This window comes from Lissotriton helveticus, chromosome 12, assembly GCF_964261635.1.
Source record: "Lissotriton helveticus chromosome 12, aLisHel1.1, whole genome shotgun sequence".
Taxonomy (NCBI): Eukaryota; Metazoa; Chordata; class Amphibia; order Caudata; family Salamandridae; genus Lissotriton; species Lissotriton helveticus.
Window position 1 is genome coordinate 134,732,100 of NC_136073.1, and position 26,195 is coordinate 134,758,294.

The 26,195-nt window shown below is 41.5% G+C and overlaps 14 non-coding genes across 14 annotated transcripts; all 14 read left to right on the plus strand.

Moving 5' to 3' along the window:
- The first annotated feature begins 3,050 nt into the window (after positions 1–3,050).
- Positions 3,051–3,132, plus strand: TRNAS-AGA (transfer RNA serine (anticodon AGA)). The gene has a single exon. It is a non-coding gene; the product is annotated as a tRNA-Ser (tRNA).
- Positions 3,133–4,417: 1,285 nt separating this feature from the next.
- Positions 4,418–4,489, plus strand: TRNAH-GUG (transfer RNA histidin (anticodon GUG)). Its single transcript has one exon. It is a non-coding gene; the product is annotated as a tRNA-His (tRNA).
- A 1,488-nt stretch (positions 4,490–5,977) lies between these two features.
- On the plus strand, positions 5,978–6,059 carry TRNAS-AGA (transfer RNA serine (anticodon AGA)). Its single transcript has one exon. It is a non-coding gene; the product is annotated as a tRNA-Ser (tRNA).
- A 1,286-nt stretch (positions 6,060–7,345) lies between these two features.
- On the plus strand, positions 7,346–7,417 carry TRNAH-GUG (transfer RNA histidin (anticodon GUG)). Its single transcript has one exon. It is a non-coding gene; the product is annotated as a tRNA-His (tRNA).
- Positions 7,418–8,907: 1,490 nt separating this feature from the next.
- On the plus strand, positions 8,908–8,989 carry TRNAS-AGA (transfer RNA serine (anticodon AGA)). Its single transcript has one exon. It is a non-coding gene; the product is annotated as a tRNA-Ser (tRNA).
- Positions 8,990–11,835: 2,846 nt separating this feature from the next.
- TRNAS-AGA (transfer RNA serine (anticodon AGA)) lies at positions 11,836–11,917 on the plus strand. Its single transcript has one exon. It is a non-coding gene; the product is annotated as a tRNA-Ser (tRNA).
- A 1,286-nt stretch (positions 11,918–13,203) lies between these two features.
- On the plus strand, positions 13,204–13,275 carry TRNAH-GUG (transfer RNA histidin (anticodon GUG)). Its single transcript has one exon. It is a non-coding gene; the product is annotated as a tRNA-His (tRNA).
- A 1,489-nt stretch (positions 13,276–14,764) lies between these two features.
- On the plus strand, positions 14,765–14,846 carry TRNAS-AGA (transfer RNA serine (anticodon AGA)). Its single transcript has one exon. It is a non-coding gene; the product is annotated as a tRNA-Ser (tRNA).
- Positions 14,847–16,132: 1,286 nt separating this feature from the next.
- TRNAH-GUG (transfer RNA histidin (anticodon GUG)) lies at positions 16,133–16,204 on the plus strand. The gene has a single exon. It is a non-coding gene; the product is annotated as a tRNA-His (tRNA).
- Positions 16,205–17,693: 1,489 nt separating this feature from the next.
- Positions 17,694–17,775, plus strand: TRNAS-AGA (transfer RNA serine (anticodon AGA)). Its single transcript has one exon. It is a non-coding gene; the product is annotated as a tRNA-Ser (tRNA).
- Positions 17,776–19,061: 1,286 nt separating this feature from the next.
- Positions 19,062–19,133, plus strand: TRNAH-GUG (transfer RNA histidin (anticodon GUG)). Its single transcript has one exon. It is a non-coding gene; the product is annotated as a tRNA-His (tRNA).
- A 1,489-nt stretch (positions 19,134–20,622) lies between these two features.
- Positions 20,623–20,704, plus strand: TRNAS-AGA (transfer RNA serine (anticodon AGA)). Its single transcript has one exon. It is a non-coding gene; the product is annotated as a tRNA-Ser (tRNA).
- Positions 20,705–21,990: 1,286 nt separating this feature from the next.
- TRNAH-GUG (transfer RNA histidin (anticodon GUG)) lies at positions 21,991–22,062 on the plus strand. Its single transcript has one exon. It is a non-coding gene; the product is annotated as a tRNA-His (tRNA).
- A 1,489-nt stretch (positions 22,063–23,551) lies between these two features.
- On the plus strand, positions 23,552–23,633 carry TRNAS-AGA (transfer RNA serine (anticodon AGA)). The gene has a single exon. It is a non-coding gene; the product is annotated as a tRNA-Ser (tRNA).
- Positions 23,634–26,195: the final 2,562 nt, after the last annotated feature.

The window sequence follows — 26,195 nt, forward strand, 5'->3', positions numbered from 1 at the left end:
AGGCTGCTAATTGGCTATTGACGGCTTTCTCGATGACTTTGGCCGGGAAAGGGAGGAGGGAAATGGGTCTGTAGTTTTTCAGATCTGAGGGGTCTGCTGTTGGTTTTTTCAGAAGGGCGCTGAGTTCGGCGTGTTTCCATATTTTTGGAAAGGTGGCGGAGTCGAAGGAGCAGTTGATGACATCGCGGAGTTGGGGAGCGATGATGGAGTCAGCTTTGTTGAAGATGTAGTGGGGGCAGGGGTCAGAAGGTGAGCCAGAGTGGATTGAGTTCATGAGGCGAATGGTGTCTTCAATGGTGATTGGGTTCCAGGAGTTGAGGTAGTTAGTTGGAGGGGTGGGATCTGAAGGGGGTGGGGTGCGTTGGTCATTGGGAGTATTCTTGAAGCTGTTGTGGATGTCGGCAATTTTGTTGTAGAAGAAGGAGGATAGCGCATCGCAGAGGTCTTGGGAGTTAGTGATGTCGTTGGATGCTGCGGGAGGGTTGGTGAATTCTTTGACGATATTGAAGAGTTCCTTGCTGTTATGAGAATTGTTGTCGAGACGGTCCTTAAGTGCTGATTTCTTGGCGGATCGGATCAGTTGGTGGTGTTTGCGGGTGGCGGTCTTGAGGGAGGCCATGTTGTCTGAGGTTGGTACTTTTCTCCAATTCTTCTCCAGGGTGCGGCATGTCTTCTTGGATTTTTTAAGTTCATCATTGAACCAGGGAGCTTTTTTGCAGGGTGATTTCGACTGGTGTTTTTTCTCCACACCTCATACTGCCTTTTCCCTCTTTCTCTCTTTCTCTGAGGTTGGTGGTTACTTTCCAAAGCTTCTGATGCCCCAATGTTCCTTCATCTTGTTGTCAGACATTAATTGGAAAAGCAACCAAATTAACAAGCCTTTACCACTCATACATGGCAGAGGTTTATACTTTAATTCAATGAGCTAAGAAAAGCGTGTTGTGGGGCCCCTACGAGCCATGGTGCTAGCTTCATCATAATTAGGCACGCAGTCATTAGCCACAGCTCGGATCATGGGTCACTGAGGTCAGTTTCAATAATTCCTCAAAAACCTAACCATGCAGTCCCCCCTAACTGTGTAGTTATCTTGCTTTACTGCTGTTTGTTTGATTAGCTGGGAGGAGCTCACGGCAGCATCCTCTCTATAAAAGTGTAGATGGACCGCTTCTTAACTCTTTCTTGCTTCACATACAGATGGCTTGAGGAGGTACAGGGGAGATGCAGGTCTACTAGAAGATCTGCGCCAGGTGTGTTTCTCTGCATTGGTGTCCCATCACAGGCCCACAAGTGTATGTGTGATCTTTGACTTCTGGCAGTTCACAAGCAGGCGGCCAGGAAATGGTTTCAGCCTATCAACCACTGAGGAGACAAAGCCTTTGTATAAGGAATGAGGAAGCAATGAACACATTCAGCCTATCACAGGAGTTCCCTGAGTGTTCCGAATTATAAATTCTCCATGTCACTGTATGTCATTGAGCCCAAGTAGCTCGCCCTGATCGTATAGTGGTTAGTACTCTGCGTTGTGGCTGCAGCAACCTCGGTTCGGATCCGAGTCACGGCATTGTGGTTGGCAATGTCACGGCAGTTGGGTTTTTCTTTTACAGAATTACCAAATGTACCAGTTGTTTTTGTAAAATGTCTATTAAAAACAGATCCTTTAAAATATTTAAACGATCTAACGACAAATTATTTAAACACACATGATTATAAGATGTAGCTGTATTGTACCTACTGACATAAATTATCGTTCTTGAACCTATTTGCGGTGGGGGGAATGGAGCTCTCCCCCATGCCAATCAGAATGCAGTTGCAGTTGAGTGACCTGTGTTGTGGCAGTCTAGAGGGAATGCACAAATGTAGCTGTCTCGCAGCCCAATCCAGACGTCAATTGGAGACAGGTTTTCAGGCAAATAGAGCAGTAAGTGCAGAGAAATGCTCACTCTCTAAAAATGGCATTTATACAATAGTAAAGTTAAATCCAACCTCACCAGTAAATAGGATTTATCAATAAATAAATAAAGCTTCTCCTCTCTGATATGGAATTACCCCCCAAAAAGTATGAGGGAATACCCAATGCTAACCTATGAGAGGGGTAGACCTCACTGTAGTGAAAAATGTAATAGACCGTTTGGTACTACCAGGACATGCAAACTACCACAGTACATGTCTTACCTTTTACTTAAATAGCATGATGCCCCTAGGACTACCTAGGGCCTACCTTAGGGGTTAATTATATGTAATAAAATTGGAGTTTAAGGCTTGGCAAGTAGTTTTAAATGGCAAGTCGAAGTGGCAGTACACTGCAGCACAGGCACTGCAGTAGCAGGCTTGAGACAGGTTTGAAATGCTACTTCTTTGGGCAGCACAATCAGTCTCTTGGTATATGGTATACCACTTTACAAGGGGCTTTCAAGTCAATTAAATCTGTCAGTCAGGTGTACTCCAATTACACACATGATTAGGAAAGAAGCACGTGCACTTCAGCACTGATTAGTAGCGATAAAGTGATCAGAGTCCTAAGGCCAACAAAAAGATACAGCAAAATGCGTAGGTGAAAAGCAATAAGGTAGGGTTGAGGCCACCTTAAGAATGCAAGATCTAACAAAAACAAACTAAGGATAACATGAGTAAAACATCAGGTTTCTCTACGGCATTTGGTGAGACAAGTGTGCCTTCTTTTATCTTGGATAAATGCAATCTTTCCCTGACCCCTTTATTATATAGCTCTTCAAGTAAAAAAGATAAAGCACTTCCAAAGGAGCCTCAAATACTCAAAGATGGTAGACTTCTGTAATATGGGCCATAGACTAAAAGCAGCACGAAAACAGAGTGCAATAGGGTCCCAAAAACTTGAGTGCAACATGAGAGTATGCATGAAAGCCTATCCTGTTCTAAACTAGAGATATACTCATGCAATTTTTGTTTTTAGGAGAGAATGTGCCTGCTGAAAAAAACATTATTTTTAAAAAGTGCATTGCAGAATACCAGGAATTTGCTGTGGGACACCTTGAAAACTTTCATACAGATTATTTGCACAAAACTTACAGTCAGTTGTTGTGGCCGAGTGGTTAAGGCGGTGGACTAGAAATCCATTGGTGTCTCCCTGCGCTGGTTCGAACCCTGCCAACAACGAGAAACATTTTAACATCGGCTACAATTTCAGAAGTTAACCTTTAGAATTTCTTCCATGTCAGTTTTATAAATAGGTGGCTTATTTTGGTGTCACTATTGCCCTTTCACATATTTATTATCGCTACCCCTTTCATATCTTTGCTATAACTCTCGTCCTACATTAGCGCTGGTGCAAACACTTCAAATTATTATACCCTGGCTCTCTCAGTCATACCATTCATGCACTTGAAACTTACTTTACCAATAAAAGAAGCAAATAGAAAAATAAAACAAAAGTGCTTGCTGGATTAGGCAAACACACTTCATAAAACTGCATTTTCTTTTCTATTCTCCCCGTGTTACAAGCTTAACTGCTCCCTGTGTAATTTCTCTTAGCCTGCTGTCCCAGGAAGAGAATTTTATCTACAGGCTCTTTCCGTGTTTTTTTCCCAGTCTTTCTTTCCCTTTTCTTAGATTTGTAACTGCTCCTTTATGTGCTCTATTTAGGCGCCATTAATCTCATTTGAGATCCTTGTACCTGCTGCTGTTTTCTCCACACCTCATACTTCCTTTTCCCTCTTTCTCTCTTTCTCTGAGGTTGGTGGCTACTTTCCAAAGCTTCTGATGCCCCAATGTTCCTTCATCTTGTTGTCAGACGTGAATTGGAAAAGCAACCAAATTAACAAGCCTTTACCACTCATACATGGCAGAGGTTTATGATTTAATTCAATGAGCTAAGAAAAGCGTGTTGTGGGGCCCCTACGAGCCATGGTGCTTGCTTCATCATAATTGGGCACGCAGTCATTAGCCACAGCTCTGATCATGGGTCACTGAGGTCAGTTTCAATAATTCCTCAAAACCTAATCATGCAGTCCCCCCTAACTGTGTAGTTATCTTGCTTTACTGCTGTTTGTGTGATTAGCTGAGAGGAGCTCACGGCAGCATCCTCCCTATAAAAGTGTAGATGGACCACTCCATAACTTTTTCTTGCTTCACATACAGATGGCTTGAGGAGGTACAGGGGAGATGCAGGTCTAATAGACAGAATAGAAGATCTGCGCCAGGTGTGTTTCTCTGCATTGGTGTCCCATCACAGGCCCACAAGTGTATGTGTGATCTTTGACTTCTGGCAGTTCACAAGCAGGCGGCCAGGAAACGGTTTCAGCCTATCAACCACTGAGGAGACAAAGCCTTTGTATAAGGAATGAGGAAGCAATGAACACATTCAGCCTATCACAGGAGTTCCCTGAGTGTTCCGAATTATAAATTCTCCATGTCACTGTATGTTATTGAGCCCAAGTAGCTCGCCGTGATAGTATAGTGGTTAGTACTCTGCGTTGTGGCCGCAGCAACCTCGGTTCGAATCCGAGTCACGGCATTGTGGTTGGCAATGTCACGGCAGTTTGGTTTTTCTTTTACAGAATTACCAAATGTACCAGTTGTTTTTGTAAAATGTCTATTAAAAACAGATCCTTTAAAATATTTAAACGATCTAACGACAAATTATTTAAACACACATGATTATAAGATGTAGCTATATTGTACCTACTGACATAAATTATCGTTCTTGAACCTATTTGAGGTGGGGGAATGGAGCTCTCCCCCATGCCAATCAGAATGCAGTTGCAGTTGAGTGACCTGTGTTGTGGCAGTCTAGAGGGAATGCACAAATGTAGCTGTCTCGCAGCCCGTTCCAGACGTCAATTGGAGACAGGTTTTCAGGCAAATAGAGCAGTAAGTGCAGAGAAATGCTCACTCTCTAAAAATGGCATTTATACAATAGTAAAGTTAAATCCAACCTCACCAGTAAATAGGATTTATCAATAAATAAATAAAGCTTCTCCTCTCTGATATGGAATTACCCCCCAAAAAGTATAAGGGAATACCCAATGCTAACCTATGAGAGGGGTAGACCTCACTGTAGTGAAAAATGTAATAGACTGTTTGGTACTACCAGGACATGCAAACTACCACAGTACATGTCTTACCTTTTACTTACATAGCATGATGCCCCTAGGACTACCTAGGGCCTACCTTAGGGGTTAATTATATGTAATAAAATTGGAGTTTAAGGCTTGGCAAGTAGTTTTAAATGGCAAGTCGAAGTGGCAGTACACTGCAGCACAGGCACTGCAGTAGCAGGCTTGAGACAGGTTTGAAATGCTACTTCTTTGGGCGGCACAATCAGTCCCTGGGTATATGGTATACCACTTTACAAGGGGCTTTCAAGTCAATTTAATCTGTCAGTCAGGTATACTCCAATTACACACATGATTAGGAAAGAAGCACGTGCACTTCAGCATTGATTAGTAGCGATAAAGTGATCAGAGTCCTAAGGCCAACAAAAAGAGACAGCAAAATGCGTAGGTGAAAAGCAATAAGGTAGGGTTGAGGCAACCTTAAGAATGCAAGGTCTAACAAAAACAAGCTAAGGATAACATGAGTAAAACATCAGGTTTCTCTACGGCATTTGGTGAGACAAGTGTGCCTTCTTTTATCTTCCATAAATGTAATCTTTCCCTGACCCCTTTATTATATAGCTCTTCAAGTAAAAAAGATAAAGCACTTACAAAGGAGCCTCAAATACTCAAAGATGGTAGACTTCTGTAATATGGGCCATAGACTAAAAGCAGCACGAAAACAGAGTGCAATAGGGTCCCAAAAACTTGAGTGCCACATGAGAGTATGCATGAAAGCCTATCCTTTTCTAAACTAGAGATATACTCATGCAATTTTTGTTTTTAGGAGAGAATGTGCCTGCTGAAAAAAACATTCTTTTTAAAAAGTGCATTGCAGAATACCAGGAATTTGCTGTGGGACACCTTGAAAACTTTCATACAGATTATTTGCACAAAACTTACAGTCAGTTGTTGTGGCCGAGTGGTTAAGGCGATGGACTAGAAATCCATTGGGGTCTCCCCGCGCAGGTTCGAATCCTGCCAACAATGAGAAACTTTTTAACATCGGCTACAATTTCAGAAGTTAATCTTTAGAATTTCTTCCATGTCAGTTTTATAAATAGGTGGCTTATTTTGGTGTCACTATTGCCCTTTCACATATTTATTATCGCTACCCCTTTCATATCTTTGCTATAACTCTCGTCCTACATTAGCGCTGGTGCAAACACTTAAAATTATTATACCCTGGCTCTCTCAGTCATACCATTCATGCACTTGAAACTTACTTTACCAATAAAAGAAGCAAATAGAAAAATAAAACAAAAGTGCTTGCTGGATTAGGCAAACACACTTCATAAAACTGCATTTTCTTTTCTATTCTCCCCGTGTTACAAACTTAACTGCTCCCTGTGTAATTTCTCTTAGCCTGCTGTCCCAGGAAGAGAATTTTATCTACAGGCTCTTTCCGTGTTTTTTTCCTAGTCTTTCTTTCCCTTTTCTTAGATTTGTAACTGTTCCTTTATGTGCTCTATTTAGGCGCCATTAATCTCATTTGAGCTCCTTGTACCTGCTGCTGTTTTCTCCACACCTCATACTGCCTTTTCCCTCTTTCTCTCTTTCTTTGAGGTTGGTGGCTACTTTCCAAAGCTTCTGATGCCCCAATGTTCCTTCATCTTGTTGTCAGACGTGAATTGGAAAAGCAACCAAATTAACAAGCCTTTACCACTCATACATGGCAGAGGTTTATACTTTAATTCAATGAGCTAAGAAAAGCGTGTTGTGGGGCCCCTACGAGCCATGGTGCTTGCTTCATCATAATTGGGCTCGCAGTCATTAGCCACAGCTCTGATCATGGGTCACTGAGGTCAGTTTCAATAATTCCTCAAAAACCTAACCATGCAGTCCCCCCTAACTGTGTAGTTATCTTGCTTTACTGCTGTTTGTGTGATTAGCTGGGAGGAGCTCACGGCAGCATCCTCCCTATAAAAGAGTAGATGGACCGCTCGTTAACTCTTTCTTGCTTCACATACAGATGGCTTGAGGAGGTACAGGGGAGATGCAGGTCTACTAGACAGAATAGAAGATCTGCGCCAGGTGTGTTTCTCTGCATTGGTGTCCCATCACAGGCCCCCAAGTGTATGTGTGATCTTTGACTTCTGGCAGTTCACAAGCAGGCGGCCAGGAAACGGTTTCAGCATATCAACCACTGAGGAGACAAAGCCTTTGTATAAGGAATGAGGAAGCAATGAACACATTCAGCCTATCACAGGAGTTCCCTGAGTGTTCCGAATTATAAATTCTCCATGTCACTGTATGTTATTGAGCCCAAGTAGCTCGCCGTGATCGTATAGTGGTTAGTACTCTGCGTTGTGGCCGCAGCAACCTCGGTTCGAATCCGAGTCACGGCATTGTGGTTGGCAATGTCACGGCAGTTGGGTTTTTCTTTTACAGAATTACCAAATGTACCAGTTGTTTTTGTAAAATGTCTATTAAAAACAGATCCTTTAAAATATTTAAACGATCTAACGACAAATTATTTAAACACACATGATTATAAGATGTAGCTGTATTGTACCTACTGACATAAATTATCGTTCTTCAACCTATTTGCGGTGGGGGGAATGGAGCTCTCCCCCATGCCAATCAGAATGCAGTTGCAGTTGAGTGACCTGTGTTGTGGCAGTCTAGAGGGAATGCACAAATGTAGCTGTCTCGCAGCCCAATCCAGACGTCAATTGGAGACAGGTTTTCAGGCAAATAGAGCAGTAAGTGCAGAGAAATGCTCACTCTCTAAAAATGGCATTTATACAATAGTAAAGTTAAATCCAACCTCACCAGTAAATAGGATTTATCAATAAATAAATAAAGCTTCTCCTCTCTGATATGGAATTACCCCCCAAAAAGTATGAGGGAATACCCAATGCTAACCTATGAGAGGGGTAGACCTCACTGTAGTGAAAAATGTAATAGACCGTTTGGTACTACCAGGACATGCAAACTACCAAAGTACATGTCTTACCTTTTACTTAAATAGCATGATGCCCCTAGGACTACCTAGGGCCTACCTTAGGGGTTAATTATATGTAATAAAATTGGAGTTTAAGGCTTGGCAAGTAGTTTTAAATGGCAAGTCGAAGTGGCAGCACACTGCAGCACAGGCACTGCAGTAGCAGGCTTGAGACAGGTTTGAAATGCTACTTCTTTGGGCAGCACAATCAGTCCCTTGGTATATGGTATACCACTTTACAAGGGGCTTTCAAGTCAATTAAATCTGTCAGTCAGGTGTACTCCAATTACACACATGATTAGGAAAGAAGCACGTGCACTTCAGCACTGATTAGTAGCGATAAAGTGATCAGAGTCCTAAGGCCAACAAAAAGATACAGCAAAATGCGTAGGTGAAAAGCAATAAGGTAGGGTTGAGGCCACCTTAAGAATGCAAGATCTAACAAAAACAAACTAAGGATAACATGAGTAAAACATCAGGTTTCTCTACGGCATTTGGTGAGACAAGTGTGCCTTCTTTTATCTTCCATAAATGCAATCTTTCCCTGACCCCTTTATTATATAGCTCTTCAAGTAAAAAACGATAAAGCACTTACAAAGGAGCCTCAAATACTCAAAGATGGTAGACTTCTGTAATATGGGCCATAGACTAAAAGCAGCACGAAAACAGAGTGCAATAGGGTCCCAAAAACTTGAGTGCAACATGAGAGTATGCATGAAAGCCTATCCTGTTCTAAACTAGAGATATACTCATGCAATTTTTGTTTTTAGGAGAGAATGTGCCTGCTGAAAAAAACATTATTTTTAAAAAGTGCATTGCAGAATACCAGGAATTTGCTGTGGGACACCTTGAAAACTTTCATACAGATTATTTGCACAAAACTTACAGTCAGTTGTTGTGGCCGAGTGGTTAAGGCGATGGACTAGAAATCCGTTGGGGTCTCCCCGCGCAGCTTCGAATCCTGCCAACAACGAGAAACATTTTAACATCGGCTACAATTTCAGAAGTTAACCTTTAGAATTTCTTCCATGTCAGTTTTATAAATAGGTGGCTTATTTTGGTGTCACTATTGCCCTTTCACATATTTATTATCGCTACCCCTTTCATATCTTTGCTATAACTCTCGTCCTACATTAGCGCTGGTGCAAACACTTCAAATTATTATACCCTGGCTCTCTCAGTCATACCATTCATGCACTTGAAACTTACTTTACCAATAAAAGAAGCAAATAGAAAAATAAAACAAAAGTGCTTGCTGGATTAGGCAAACACACTTCATAAAACTGCATTTTCTTTTCTATTCTCCCCGTGTTACAAACTTAACTGCTCCCTGTGTAATTTCTCTTAGCCTGCTGTCCCAGGAAGAGAATTTTATCTACAGGCTCTTTCCGTGTTTTTTTCCTAGTCTTTCTTTCCCTTTTCTTAGATTTGTAACTGTTCCTTTATGTGCTCTATTTAGGCGCCATTAATCTCATTTGAGCTCCTTGTACCTGCTGCTGTTTTCTCCACACCTCATACTGCCTTTTCCCTCTTTCTCTCTTTCTTTGAGGTTGGTGGCTACTTTCCAAAGCTTCTGATGCCCCAATGTTCCTTCATCTTGTTGTCAGACGTGAATTGGAAAAGCAACCAAATTAACAAGTCTTTACCACTCATACATGGCAGAGGTTTATACTTTAATTCAATGAGCTAAGAAAAGCGTGTTGTGGGGCCCCTACGAGCCATGGTGCTTGCTTCATCATAATTGGGCTCGCAGTCATTAGCCACAGCTCTGATCATGGGTCACTGAGGTCAGTTTCAATAATTCCTCAAAAACCTAACCATGCAGTCCCCCCTAACTGTGTAGTTATCTTGCTTTACTGCTGTTTGTGTGATTAGCTGGGAGGAGCTCACAGCAGCGTCCTCTTTATAAAAGTGTAGATGGACCGCTCGTTAACTCTTTCTTGCTTCACATACAGATGGCTTGAGGAGGTACAGGGGAATGCAGGTCTACTAGACAGAATAGAAGATCTGCGCCAGGTGTGTTTCTCTGCATTGGTGTCCCATCACAGGCCCCCAAGTGTATGTGTGATCTTTGACTTCTGGCAGTTCACAAGCAGGCGGCCAGGAAACGGTTTCAGCATATCAACCACTGAGGAGACAAAGCCTTTGTATAAGGAATGAGGAAGCAATGAACACATTCAGCCTATCACAGGAGTTCCCTGAGTGTTCCGAATTATAAATTCTCCATGTCACTGTATGTTATTGAGCCCAAGTAGCTCGCCGTGATCGTATAGTGGTTGGTACTCTGCGTTGTGGCCGCAGCAACCTCGGTTCGAATCCGAGTCACGGCATTGTGGTTGGCAATGTCACGGCAGTTGGGTTTTTCTTTTACAGAATTACCAAATGTACCAGTTGTTTTTGTAAAATGTCTATTAAAAACAGATCCTTTAAAATATTTAAACGATCTAACGACAAATTATTTAAACACACATGATTATAAGATGTAGCTGTATTGTACCTACTGACATAAATTATCGTTCTTGAACCTATTTGCGGTGGGGGGAATGGAGCTCTCCCCCATGCCAATCAGAATGCAGTTGCAGTTGAGTGACCTGTGTTGTGGCAGTCTAGAGGGAATGCACAAATGTAGCTGTCTCGCAGCCCAATCCAGACGTCAATTGGAGACAGGTTTTCAGGCAAATAGAGCAGTAAGTGCAGAGAAATGCTCACTCTCTAAAAATGGCATTTATACAATAGTAAAGTTAAATCCAACCTCACCAGTAAATAGGATTTATCAATAAATAAATAAAGCTTCTCCTCTCTGATATGGAATTACCCCCCAAAAAGTATGAGGGAATACCCAATGCTAACCTATGAGAGGGGTAGACCTCACTGTAGTGAAAAATGTAATAGACCGTTTGGTACTACCAGGACATGCAAACTACCACAGTACATGTCTTACCTTTTACTTAAATAGCATGATGCCCCTAGGACTACCTAGGGCCTACCTTAGGGGTTAATTATATGTAATAAAATTGGAGTTTAAGGCTTGGCAAGTAGTTTTAAATGGCAAGTCGAAGTGGCAGTACACTGCAGCACAGGCACTGCAGTAGCAGGCTTGAGACAGGTTTGAAATGCTACTTCTTTGGGCAGCACAATCAGTCCCTTGGTATATGGTATACCACTTTACAAGGGGCTTTCAAGTCAATTAAATCTGTCAGTCAGGTGTACTCCAATTACACACATGATTAGGAAAGAAGCACGTGCACTTCAGCACTGATTAGTAGCGATAAAGTGATCAGAGTCCTAAGGCCAACAAAAAGATACAGCAAAATGCGTAGGTGAAAAGCAATAAGGTAGGGTTGAGGCCACCTTAAGAAGGCAAGATCTAACAAAAACAAACTAAGGATAACATGAGTAAAACATCAGGTTTCTCTACGGCATTTGGTGAGACAAGTGTGCCTTCTTTTATCTTCCATAAATGCAATCTTTCCCTGACCCCTTTATTATATAGCTCTTCAAGTAAAAAAGATAAAGCACTTACAAAGGAGCCTCAAATACTCAAAGATGGTAGACTTCTGTAATATGGGCCATAGACTAAAAGCAGCACGAAAACAGAGTGCAATAGGGTCCCAAAAACTTGAGTGCAACATGAGAGTATGCATGAAAGCCTATCCTGTTCTAAACTAGAGATATACTCATGCAATTTTTGTTTTTAGGAGAGAATGTGCCTGCTGAAAAAAACATTATTTTTAAAAAGTGCATTGCAGAATACCAGGAATTTGCTGTGGGACACCTTGAAAACTTTCATACAGATTATTTGCACAAAACTTACAGTCAGTTGTTGTGGCCGAGTGGTTAAGGCGATGGACTAGAAATCCATTGGGGTCTCCCCGCGCAGCTTCGAATCCTGCCAACAACTAGAAACATTTTAACATCGGCTACAATTTCAGAAGTTAACCTTTAGAATTTCTTCCATGTCAGTTTTATAAATAGGTGGCTTATTTTGGTGTCACTATTGCCCTTTCACATATTTATTATCGCTACCCCTTTCATATCTTTGCTATAACTCTCGTCCTACATTAGCGCTGGTGCAAACACTTCAAATTATTATACCCTGGCTCTCTCAGTCATACCATTCATGCACTTGAAACTTACTTTACCAATAAAAGAAGCAAATAGAAAAATAAAACAAAAGTGCTTGCTGGATTAGGCAAACACACTTCATAAAACTGCATTTTCTTTTCTATTCTCCCCGTGTTACAAACTTAACTGCTCCCTGTGTAATTTCTCTTAGCCTGCTGTCCCAGGAAGAGAATTTTATCTACAGGCTCTTTCCGTGTTTTTTTCCTAGTCTTTCTTTCCCTTTTCTTAGATTTGTAACTGTTCCTTTATGTGCTCTATTTAGGCGCCATTAATCTCATTTGAGCTCCTTGTACCTGCTGCTGTTTTCTCCACACCTCATACTGCCTTTTCCCTCTTTCTCTCTTTCTTTGAGGTTGGTGGCTACTTTCCAAAGCTTCTGATGCCCCAATGTTCCTTCATCTTGTTGTCAGACGTGAATTGGAAAAGCAACCAAATTAACAAGCCTTTACCACTCATACATGGCAGAGGTTTATACTTTAATTCAATGAGCTAAGAAAAGCGTGTTGTGGGGCCCCTACGAGCCATGGTGCTTGCTTCATCATAATTGGGCACGCAGTCATTAGCCACAGCTCTGATCATGGGTCACTGAGGTCAGTTTCAATAATTCCTCAAAAACCTAACCATGCAGTCCCCCCTAACTGTGTAGTTATCTTGCTTTACTGCTGTTTGTGTGATTAGCTGGGAGGAGCTCACGGCAGCATCCTCCCTATAAAAGTGTAGATGGACCGCTCCTTAACTCTTTCTTGCTTCACATACAGATGGCTTGAGGAGGTACAGGGGAGATGCAGGTCTACTAGACAGAATAGAAGATCTGCGCCAGGTGTGTTTCTCTGCATTGGTGTCCCATCACAGGCCCACAAGTGTATGTGTGATCTTTGACTTCTGGCAGTTCACAAGCAGGCGGCCAGGAAACGGTTTCAGCATATCAACCACTGAGGAGACAAAGCCTTTGTATAAGGAATGAGGAAGCAATGAACACATTCAGCCTATCACAGGAGTTCCCTGAGTGTTCCGAATGATAAATTCTCCATGTCACTGTATGTTATTGAGCCCAAGTAGCTCGCCGTGATCGTATAGTGGTTAGTACTCTGCGTTGTGGCCGCAGCAACCTCGGTTCGAATCCGAGTCACGGCATTGTGGTTGGCAATGTCACGGCAGTTGGGTTTTTCTTTTACAGAATTACCAAATGTACCAGTTGTTTTTGTAAAATGTCTATTAAAAACAGATCCTTTAAAATATTTAAACGATCTAACGACAAATTATTTAAACACACATGATTATAAGATGTAGCTGTATTGTACCTACTGACATAAATTATCGTTCTTGAACCTATTTGCGGTGGGGGGAATGGAGCTCTCCCCCATGCCAATCAGAATGCAGTTGCAGTTGAGTGACCTGTGTTGTGGCAGTCTAGAGGGAATGCACAAATGTAGCTGTCTCGCAGCCCAATCCAGACGTCAATTGGAGACAGGTTTTCAGGCAAATAGAGCAGTAAGTGCAGAGAAATGCTCACTCTCTAAAAATGGCATTTATACAATAGTAAAGTTAAATCCAACCTCACCAGTAAATAGGATTTATCAATAAATAAATAAAGCTTCTCCTCTCTGATATGGAATTACCCCCCAAAAAGTATGAGGGAATACCCAATGCTAACCTATGAGAGGGGTAGACCTCACTGTAGTGAAAAATGTAATAGACCGTTTGGTACTACCAGGACATGCAAACTACCACAGTACATGTCTTACCTTTTACTTAAATAGCATGATGCCCCTAGGACTACCTAGGGCCTACCTTAGGGGTTAATTATATGTAATAAAATTGGAGTTTAAGGCTTGGCAAGTAGTTTTAAATGGCAAGTCGAAGTGGCAGTACACTGCAGCACAGGCACTGCAGTAGCAGGCTTGAGACAGGTTTGAAATGCTACTTCTTTGGGCAGCACAATCAGTCCCTTGGTATATGGTATACCACTTTACAAGGGGCTTTCAAGTCAATTAAATCTGTCAGTCAGGTGTACTCCAATTACACACATGATTAGGAAAGAAGCACGTGCACTTCAGCACTGATTAGTAGCGATAAAGTGATCAGAGTCCTAAGGCCAACAAAAAGATACAGCAAAATGCGTAGGTGAAAAGCAATAAGGTAGGGTTGAGGCCACCTTAAGAATGCAAGGTCTAACAAAAACAAACTAAGGATAACATGAGTAAAACATCAGGTTTCTCTACGGCATTTGGTGAGACAAGTGTGCCTTCTTTTATCTTCCATAAATGCAATCTTTCCCTGACCCCTTTATTATATAGCTCTTCAAGTAAAAAAGATAAAGCACTTACAAAGGAGCCTCAAATACTCAAAGATGGTAGACTTCTGTAATATGGGCCATAGACTAAAAGCAGCACGAAAACAGAGTGCAATAGGGTCCCAAAAACTTGAGTGCAACATGAGAGTATGCATGAAAGCCTATCCTGTTCTAAACTAGAGATATACTCATGCAATTTTTGTTTTTAGGAGAGAATGTGCCTGCTGAAAAAAACATTATTTTTAAAAAGTGCATTGCAGAATACCAGGAATTTGCTGTGGGACACCTTGAAAACTTTCATACAGATTATTTGCACAAAACTTACAGTCAGTTGTTGTGGCCGAGTGGTTAAGGCGATGGACTAGAAATCCATTGGGGTCTCCCCGCGCAGTTTTGAATCCTGCCAACAACTAGAAACATTTTAACATCGGCTACAATTTCAGAAGTTAACCTTTAGAATTTCTTCCATGTCAGTTTTATAAATAGGTGGCTTATTTTGGTGTCACTATTGCCCTTTCACATATTTATTATCGCTACCCCTTTCATATCTTTGCTATAACTCTCGTCCTACATTAGCGCTGGTGCAAACACTTCAAATTATTATACCCTGGCTCTCTCAGTCATACCATTCATGCACTTGAAACTTACTTTACCAATAAAAGAAGCAAATAGAAAAATAAAACAAAAGTGCTTGCTGGATTAGGCAAACACACTTCATAAAACTGCATTTTCTTTTCTATTCTCCCCGTGTTACAAACTTAACTGCTCCCTGTGTAATTTCTCTTAGCCTGCTGTCCCAGGAAGAGAATTTTATCTACAGGCTCTTTCCGTGTTTTTTTCCTAGTCTTTCTTTCCCTTTTCTTAGATTTGTAACTGTTCCTTTATGTGCTCTATTTAGGCGCCATTAATCTCATTTGAGCTCCTTGTACCTGCTGCTGTTTTCTCCACACCTCATACTGCCTTTTCCCTCTTTCTCTCTTTCTTTGAGGTTGGTGGCTACTTTCCAAAGCTTCTGATGCCCCAATGTTCCTTCATCTTGTTGTCAGACGTGAATTGGAAAAGCAACCAAATTAACAAGCCTTTACCACTCATACATGGCAGAGGTTTATACTTTAATTCAATGAGCTAAGAAAAGCGTGTTGTGGGGCCCCTACGAGCCATGGTGCTTGCTTCATCATAATTGGGCACGCAGTCATTAGCCACAGCTCTGATCATGGGTCACTGAGGTCAGTTTCAATAATTCCTCAAAAACCTAACCATGCAGTCCCCCCTAACTGTGTAGTTATCTTGCTTTACTGCTGTTTGTGTGATTAGCTGGGAGGAGCTCACGGCAGCATCCTCCCTATAAAAGTGTAGATGGACCGCTCCTTAACTCTTTCTTGCTTCACATACAGATGGCTTGAGGAGGTACAGGGGAGATGCAGGTCTACTAGACAGAATAGAAGATCTGCGCCAGGTGTGTTTCTCTGCATTGGTGTCCCATCACAGGCCCACAAGTGTATGTGTGATCTTTGACTTCTGGCAGTTCACAAGCAGGCGGCCAGGAAACGGTTTCAGCATATCAACCACTGAGGAGACAAAGCCTTTGTATAAGGAATGAGGAAGCAATGAACACATTCAGCCTATCACAGGAGTTCCCTGAGTGTTCCGAATGATAAATTCTCCATGTCACTGTATGTTATTGAGCCCAAGTAGCTCGCCGTGATCGTATAGTGGTTAGTACTCTGCGTTGTGGCCGCAGCAACCTCGGTTCGAATCCGAGTCACGGCATTGTGGTTGGCAATGTCACGGCAGTTGGGTTTTTCTTTTACAGAATTACCAAATGTACCAGTTGTTTTTGTAAAATGTCTATTAAAAACAGATCCTTTAAAATATTTAAACGATCTAACGACAAATTATTTAAACACACATGATTATAAGATGTAGCTGTATTGTACCTACTGACATAAATTATCGTTCTTGAACCTATTTGCGGTGGGGGGAATGGAGCTCTCCCCCATGCCAATCAGAATGCAGTTGCAGTTGAGTGACCTGTGTTGTGGCAGTCTAGAGGGAATGCACAAATGTAGCTGTCTCGCAGCCCAATCCAGACGTCAATTGGAGACAGGTTTTCAGGCAAATAGAGCAGTAAGTGCAGAGAAATGCTCACTCTCTAAAAATGGCATTTATACAATAGTAAAGTTAAATCCAACCTCGCCAGTAAATAGGATTTATCAATAAATAAATAAAGCTTCTCCTCTCTGATATGGAATTACCCCCCAAAAAGTATGAGGGAATACCCAATGCTAACCTATGAGAGGGGTAGACCTCACTGTAGTGAAAAATGTAATAGACTGTTTGGTACTACCAGGACATGCAAACTACCACAGTACATGTCTTACCTTTTACTTACATAGCATGATGCCCCTAGGACTACCTAGGGCCTACTTTAGGGGTTAATTATATGTAATAAAATTGGAGTTTAAGGCTTGGCAAGTAGTTTTAAATGGCAAGTCGAAGTGGCAGTACACTGCAGCACAGGCACTGCAGTAGCAGGCTTGAGACAGGTTTGAAATGCTACTTCTTTGGGCAGCACAATCAGTCCCTTGGTATATGGTATACCACTTTACAAGGGGCTTTCAAGTCAATTAAATCTGTCAGTCAGGTGTACTCCAATTACACACATGATTAGGAAAGAAGCACGTGCACTTCAGCACTGATTAGTAGCGATAAAGTGATCAGAGTCCTAAGGCCAACAAAAAGATACAGCAAAATGCGTAGGTGAAAAGCAATAAGGTAGGGTTGAGGCCACCTTAAGAATGCAAGGTCTAACAAAAACAAACTAAGGATAACATGAGTAAAACATCAGGTTTCTCTACGGCATTTGGTGAGACAAGTGTGCCTTCTTTTATCTTCCATAAATGCAATCTTTCCCTGACCCCTTTATTATATAGCTCTTCAAGTAAAAAAGATAAAGCACTTACAAAGGAGCCTCAAATACTCAAAGATGGTAGACTTCTGTAATATGGGCCATAGACTAAAAGCAGCACGAAAACAGAGTGCAATAGGGTCCCAAAAACTTGAGTGCAACATGAGAGTATGCATGAAAGCCTATCCTGTTCTAAACTAGAGATATACTCATGCAATTTTTGTTTTTAGGAGAGAATGTGCCTGCTGAAAAAAACATTATTTTTAAAAAGTGCATTGCAGAATACCAGGAATTTGCTGTGGGACACCTTGAAAACTTTCATACAGATTATTTGCACAAAACTTACAGTCAGTTGTTGTGGCCGAGTGGTTAAGGCGATGGACTAGAAATCCATTGGGGTCTCCCCGCGCAGCTTCGAATCCTGCCAACAACTAGAAACATTTTAACATCGGCTACAATTTCAGAAGTTAACCTTTAGAATTTCTTCCATGTCAGTTTTATAAATAGGTGGCTTATTTTGGTGTCACTATTGCCCTTTCACATATTTATTATCGCTACCCCTTTCATATCTTTGCTATAACTCTCGTCCTACATTAGCGCTGGTGCAAACACTTCAAATTATTATACCCTGGCTCTCTCAGTCATACCATTCATGCACTTGAAACTTACTTTACCAATAAAAGAAGCAAATAGAAAAATAAAACAAAAGTGCTTGCTGGATTAGGCAAACACACTTCATAAAACTGCATTTTCTTTTCTATTCTCCCCGTGTTACAAACTTAACTGCTCCCTGTGTAATTTCTCTTAGCCTGCTGTCCCAGGAAGAGAATTTTATCTACAGGCTCTTTCCGTGTTTTTTTCCTAGTCTTTCTTTCCCTTTTCTTAGATTTGTAACTGTTCCTTTATGTGCTCTATTTAGGCGCCATTAATCTCATTTGAGCTCCTTGTACCTGCTGCTGTTTTCTCCACACCTCATACTGCCTTTTCCCTCTTTCTCTCTTTCTTTGAGGTTGGTGGCTACTTTCCAAAGCTTCTGATGCCCCAATGTTCCTTCATCTTGTTGTCAGACGTGAATTGGAAAAGCAACCAAATTAACAAGCCTTTACCACTCATACATGGCAGAGGTTTATACTTTAATTCAATGAGCTAAGAAAAGCGTGTTGTGGGGCCCCTACGAGCCATGGTGCTTGCTTCATCATAATTGGGCACGCAGTCATTAGCCACAGCTCTGATCATGGGTCACTGAGGTCAGTTTCAATAATTCCTCAAAAACCTAACCATGCAGTCCCCCCTAACTGTGTAGTTATCTTGCTTTACTGCTGTTTGTGTGATTAGCTGGGAGGAGCTCACGGCAGCATCCTCCCTATAAAAGTGTAGATGGACCGCTCCTTAACTCTTTCTTGCTTCACATACAGATGGCTTGAGGAGGTACAGGGGAGATGCAGGTCTACTAGACAGAATAGAAGATCTGCGCCAGGTGTGTTTCTCTGCATTGGTGTCCCATCACAGGCCCACAAGTGTATGTGTGATCTTTGACTTCTGGCAGTTCACAAGCAGGCGGCCAGGAAACGGTTTCAGCATATCAACCACTGAGGAGACAAAGCCTTTGTATAAGGAATGAGGAAGCAATGAACACATTCAGCCTATCACAGGAGTTCCCTGAGTGTTCCGAATGATAAATTCTCCATGTCACTGTATGTTATTGAGCCCAAGTAGCTCGCCGTGATCGTATAGTGGTTAGTACTCTGCGTTGTGGCCGCAGCAACCTCGGTTCGAATCCGAGTCACGGCATTGTGGTTGGCAATGTCACGGCAGTTGGGTTTTTCTTTTACAGAATTACCAAATGTACCAGTTGTTTTTGTAAAATGTCTATTAAAAACAGATCCTTTAAAATATTTAAACGATCTAACGACAAATTATTTAAACACACATGATTATAAGATGTAGCTGTATTGTACCTACTGACATAAATTATCGTTCTTGAACCTATTTGCGGTGGGGGGAATGGAGGTCTCCCCCATGCCAATCAGAATGCAGTTGCAGTTGAGTGACCTGTGTTGTGGCAGTCTAGAGGGAATGCACAAATGTAGCTGTCTCGCAGCCCAATCCAGACGTCAATTGGAGACAGGTTTTCAGGCAAATAGAGCAGTAAGTGCAGAGAAATGCTCACTCTCTAAAAATGGCATTTATACAATAGTAAAGTTAAATCCAACCTCGCCAGTAAATAGGATTTATCAATAAATAAATAAAGCTTCTCCTCTCTGATATGGAATTACCCCCCAAAAAGTATGAGGGAATACCCAATGCTAACCTATGAGAGGGGTAGACCTCACTGTAGTGAAAAATGTAATAGACTGTTTGGTACTACCAGGACATGCAAACTACCACAGTACATGTCTTACCTTTTACTTACATAGCATGATGCCCCTAGGACTACCTAGGGCCTACTTTAGGGGTTAATTATATGTAATAAAATTGGAGTTTAAGGCTTGGCAAGTAGTTTTAAATGGCAAGTCGAAGTGGCAGTACACTGCAGCACAGGCACTGCAGTAGCAGGCTTGAGACAGGTTTGAAATGCTACTTCTTTGGGCGGCACAATCAGTCCCTGGGTATATGGTATACCACTTTACAAGGGGCTTTCAAGTCAATTAAATCTGTCAGTCAGGTATACTCCAATTACACACATGATTAGGAAAGAAGCACGTGCACTTCAGCACTGATTAGTAGCGATAAAGTGATCAGAGTCCTAAGGCCAACAAAAAGATACAGCAAAATGCGTAGGTGAAAAGCAATAAGGTAGGGTTGAGGCCACCTTAAGAATGCAAGATCTAACAAAAACAAACTAAGGATAACATGAGTAAAACATCAGGTTTCTCTACGGCATTTGGTGAGACAAGTGTGCCTTCTTTTATCTTGGATAAATGCAATCTTTCCCTGACCCCTTTATTATATAGCTCTTCAAGTAAAAAAGATAAAGCACTTCCAAAGGAGCCTCAAATACTCAAAGATGGTAGACTTCTGTAATATGGGCCATAGACTAAAAGCAGCACGAAAACAGAGTGCAATAGGGTCCCAAAAACTTGAGTGCCACATGAGAGTATGCATGAAAGCCTATCCTTTTCCAAACTAGAGATATACTCATGCAATTTTTGTTTTTAGGAGAGAATGTGCCTGCTGAAAAAAACATTCTTTTTAAAAAGTGCATTGCAGAATATCAGGAATTTACTGTGGGACACCTTGAAAACTTTCATACAGATTATTTGCACAAAACTTACAGTCAGTTGTTGTGGCCGAGTGGTTAAGGCGGTGGACTAGAAATCCATTGGTGTCTCCCCGCGCTGGTTCGAACCCTGCCAACAACGAGAAACTTTTTAACATCGGCTACAATTTCAGAAGTTAACCTTTAGAATTTCTTCCATGTCAGTTTTATAAATAGGTGGCTTATTTTGGTGTCACTATTGCCCTTTCACATATTTATTATCGCTACCCCTTTCATATCTTTGCTATAACTCTCGTCCTACATTAGCGCTGGTGCAAACACTTCAAATTATTATACCCTGGCTCTCTCAGTCATACCATTCATGCACTTGAAACTTACTTTACCAATAAAAGAAGCAAATAGAAAAATAAAACAAAAGTGCTTGCTGGATTAGGCAAACACACTTCATAAAACTGCATTTTCTTTTCTATTCTCCCCGTGTTACAAACTTAACTGCTCCCTGTGTAATATCTCTTAGCCTGCTGTCCCAGGAAGAGAATTTTATCTACAGGCTCTTTCCGTGTTTTTTTCCTAGTCTTTCTTTCCCTTTTCTTAGATTTGTAACTGTTCCTTTATGTGCTCTATTTAGGCGCCATTAATCTCATTTGAGCTCCTTGTACCTGCTGCTGTTTTCTCCACACCTCATACTGCCTTTTCCCTCTTTCTCTCTTTCTTTGAGGTTGGTGGCTACTTTCCAAAGCTTCTGATGCCCCAATGTTCCTTCATCTTGTTGTCAGACGTGAATTGGAAAAGCAACCAAATTAACAAGCCTTTACCACTCATACATGGCAGAGGTTTATACTTTAATTCAATGAGCTAAGAAAAGCGTGTTGTGGGGCCCCTACGAGCCATGGTGCTTGCTTCATCATAATTGGGCACGCAGTCATTAGCCACAGCTCTGATCATGGGTCACTGAGGTCAGTTTCAATAATTCCTCAAAAACCTAACCATGCAGTCCCCCCTAACTGTGTAGTTATCTTGCTTTACTGCTGTTTGTGTGATTAGCTGGGAGGAGCTCACGGCAGCATCCTCCCTATAAAAGTGTAGATGGACCGCTCCTTAACTCTTTCTTGCTTCACATACAGATGGCTTGAGGAGGTACAGGGGAGATGCAGGTCTACTAGACAGAATAGAAGATCTGCGCCAGGTGTGTTTCTCTGCATTGGTGTCCCATCACAGGCCCACAAGTGTATGTGTGATCTTTGACTTCTGGCAGTTCACAAGCAGGCGGCCAGGAAACGGTTTCAGCATATCAACCACTGAGGAGACAAAGCCTTTGTATAAGGAATGAGGAAGCAATGAACACATTCAGCCTATCACAGGAGTTCCCTGAGTGTTCCGAATTATAAATTCTCCATGTCACTGTATGTTATTGAGCCCAAGTAGCTCGCCGTGATCGTATAGTGGTTAGTACTCTGCGTTGTGGCCGCAGCAACCTCGGTTCGAATCCGAGTCACGGCATTGTGGTTGGCAATGTCACGGCAGTTGGGTTTTTCTTTTACAGAATTACCAAATGTACCAGTTGTTTTTGTAAAATGTCTATTAAAAACAGATCCTTTAAAATATTTAAACGATCTAACGACAAATTATTTAAACACACATGATTATAAGATGTAGCTGTATTGTACCTACTGACATAAATTATCGTTCTTGAACCTATTTGCGGTGGGGGGAATGGAGCTCTCCCCCATGCCAATCAGAATGCAGTTGCAGTTGAGTGACCTGTGTTGTGGCAGTCTAGAGGGAATGCACAAATGTAGCTGTCTCGCAGCCCAATCCAGACGTCAATTGGAGACAGGTTTTCAGGCAAATAGAGCAGTAAGTGCAGAGAAATGCTCACTCTCTAAAAATGGCATTTATACAATAGTAAAGTTAAATCCAACCTCGCCAGTAAATAGGATTTATCAATAAATAAATAAAGCTTCTCCTCTCTGATATGGAATTACCCCCCAAAAAGTATGAGGGAATACCCAATGCTAACCTATGAGAGGGGCAGACCTCACTGTAGTGAAAAATGTAATAGACCGTTTGGTACTACCAGGACATGCAAACTACCACAGTACATGTCTTACCTTTTACTTACATATCATGATGCCCCTAGGACTACCTAGGGCCTACCTTAGGGGTTAATTATATGTAATAAAATTGGAGTTTAAGGCTTGGCAAGTAGTTTTAAATGGCAAGTCGAAGTGGCAGTACACTGCAGCACAGGCACTGCAGTAGCAGGCTTGAGACAGGTTTGAAATGCTACTTCTTTGGGCGGCACAATCAGTCCCTGGGTATATGGTATACCACTTTACAAGGGGCTTTCAAGTCAATTAAATCTGTCAGTCAGGTGTACTCCAATTACACACATGATTAGGAAAGAAGCACGTGCACTTCAGCACTGATTAGTAGCGATAAAGTGATCAGAGTCCTAAGGCCAACAAAAAGATACAGCAAAATGCGTAGGTGAAAAGCAATAAGGTAGGGTTGAGGCCACCTTAAGAATGCAAGATCTAACAAAAACAAACTAAGGATAACATGAGTAAAACATCAGGTTTCTCTACGGCATTTGGTGAGACAAGTGTGCCTTCTTTTATCTTGGATAAATGCAATCTTTCCCTGACCCCTTTATTATATAGCTCTTCAAGTAAAAAAGATAAAGCACTTCCAAAGGAGCCTCAAATACTCAAAGATGGTAGACTTCTGTAATATGGGCCATAGACTAAAAGCAGCACGAAAACAGAGTGCAATAGGGTCCCAAAAACTTGAGTGCCACATGAGAGTATGCATGAAAGCCTATCCTTTTCCAAACTAGAGATATACTCATTCAATTTTTGTTTTTAGGAGAGAATGTACCTGCTGAAAAAAACATTCTTTTTAAAAAGTGCATTGCAGAATATCAGGAATTTACTGTGGGACACCTTGAAAACTTTCATACAGATTATTTGCACAAAACTTACAGTCAGTTGTTGTGGCCGAGTGGTTAAGGCGGTGGACTAGAAATCCATTGGTGTCTCCCCGCGCTGGTTCGAACCCTGCCAACAACGAGAAACTTTTTAACATCGGCTACAATTTCAGAAGTTAACCTTTAGAATTTCTTCCATGTCAGTTTTATAAATAGGTGGCTTATTTTGGTGTCACTATTGCCCTTTCACATATTTATTATCGCTACCCCTTTCATATCTTTGCTATAACTCTCGTCCTACATTAGCGCTGGTGCAAACACTTCAAATTATTATACCCTGGCTCTCTCAGTCATACCATTCATGCACTTGAAACTTACTTTACCAATAAAAGAAGCAAATAGAAAAATAAAACAAAAGTGCTTGCTGGATTAGGCAAACACACTTCATAAAACTGCATTTTCTTTTCTATTCTCCCCGTGTTACAAACTTAACTGCTCCCTGTGTAATTTCTCTTAGCCTGCTGTCCCAGGAAGAGAATTTTATCTACAGGCTCTTTCCGTGTTTTTTTCCTAGTCTTTCTTTCCCTTTTCTTAGATTTGTAACTGTTCCTTTATGTGCTCTATTTAGGCGCCATTAATCTCATTTGAGCTCCTTGTACCTGCTGCTGTTTTCTCCACACCTCATACTGCCTTTTCCCTCTTTCTCTCTTTCTTTCTTTGAGGTTGGTGGCTACTTTCCAAAGCTTCTGATGCCCCAATGTTCCTTCATCTTGTTGTCAGACGTGAATTGGAAAAGCAACCAAATTAACAAGCCTTTACCACTCATACATGGCAGAGGTTTATACTTTAATTCAATGAGCTAAGAAAAGCGTGTTGTGGGGCCCCTACGAGCCATGGTGCTTGCTTCATCATAATTGGGCACGCAGTCATTAGCCACAGCTCTGATCATGGGTCACTGAGGTTAGTTTCAATAATTCCTCAAAAACCTAACCATGCAGTCCCCCCTAACTGTGTAGTTATCTTGCTTTACTGCTGTTTGTGTGATTAGCTGGGAGGAGCTCACGGCAGCATCCTCCCTATAAAAGTGTAGATGGACCGCTCCTTAACTCTTTCTTGCTTCACATACAGATGGCTGAGGAGGTACAGGGGAGATGCAGGTCTAATAGACAGAATAGAAGATCTGCGCCAGGTGTGTTTCTCTGCATTGGTGTCCCATCACAGGCCCACAAGTGTATGTGTGATCTTTGACTCCTGGCAGTTCACAAGCAGGCGGCCAGGAAACGGTTTCAGCCTATCAACCACTGAGGAGACAAAGCATTAGTATAAGGAATGAGGAAGCAATGAACACATTCAGCCTATCACAGGAGTTTCCTGAGTGTTCCGAATTATAAATTCTCCATGTCACTGTATGTTGTTGAGCCCAAGTAGCTCTCCGTAATCGTATAGTGGTTAGTACTCTGCGTTGTGGCCGCAGCAACCTCAGTTCGAATCCGAGTCACGGCATTGTGGTTTGCAATGTCACGGCAGTTGGGTTTTTCTTTTACAGAATTACCAAATGTACCCGTTGTTTTTGTAAAATGTCTATTAAAAACAGATCCTTTAAAATATTTAAACAATCTAACAACAAATTATTTAAACACACATGATTATAAGATGTAGCTATATTGTACCTACTGACTTAAATTATCGTTCTTGAACCTATTTGCGTTGGGGGGAATGGAGCTCTCCCCCATGCCAATCAGAATGCAGTTGCAGTTCAGTGACCTGTGTTGTGGCTGTCTAGAGGGAATGCACAAATGTAGCTGTCTCGCAGCCCAATCCAGACGTCAATTGGAGACAGGTTTTCAGGCAAATAGAGCAGTAAGTGCAGAGAAATGCTCAATCTCTAAAAATGGCATTTATAAAATAGTAAAGTTAAATCCAACCTCACCAGTAAATAGGATGTATCAATAAATAAATAAAGCTTCTCCTCTCTGATATGGAATTACCCCCCAAAAAGTATAAGGGAATACCCAATGCTAACCTATGAGAGGGGCAGACCTCACAATAGTGAAAAATGTAATAGACTGCTTGGTACTACCAGGACATGCAAACTACCACAGTACATGTCTTACCTTTTACTTACATAGCATGATGCCCCTAGGACTACCTAGGGCCTACCTTAGGGGTTAATTTTATGTAATAAAATTGGAGTTTAATGCTTGGCAAGTAGTTTTAAATGGCAAGTCGAAGTGGCAGTACACTGCAGCACAGGCACTGCAGTATCAGGCTTGAGACAGGTTTGAAATGCTACTTCTTTGGGCGGCACAATCAGTACCTGGGTATATGGTATACCACTTTACAAGGGGCTTTCAAGTAAATTAAATCTGTCATTCAGGTATACTCCAATTACACACATGATTAGCGAAGAAGCACGTGCACTTCAGCTCTGATTAGTAGCGATAAAGTGATCAGAGTCCTAAGGCCAACAAAAAGATACAGCAAAATGCGGAGGTGAAAAGCAATAAGGTAGGGTTGAGACCACCTGAAGAATGCAAGGTCTAACTAAAACAAACTATGGATAACATGAGTAAAACATCAGGTTTCTCTACGGCATTTGGTGAGACAAGTGTGCCTTCTTTTATCTTCCATAAATGCAATCTTTCCCGGACCCCTTTATTATATAGCTCTTCAAGTAAAAAAGATAAAGCACTTACAAAGGAGC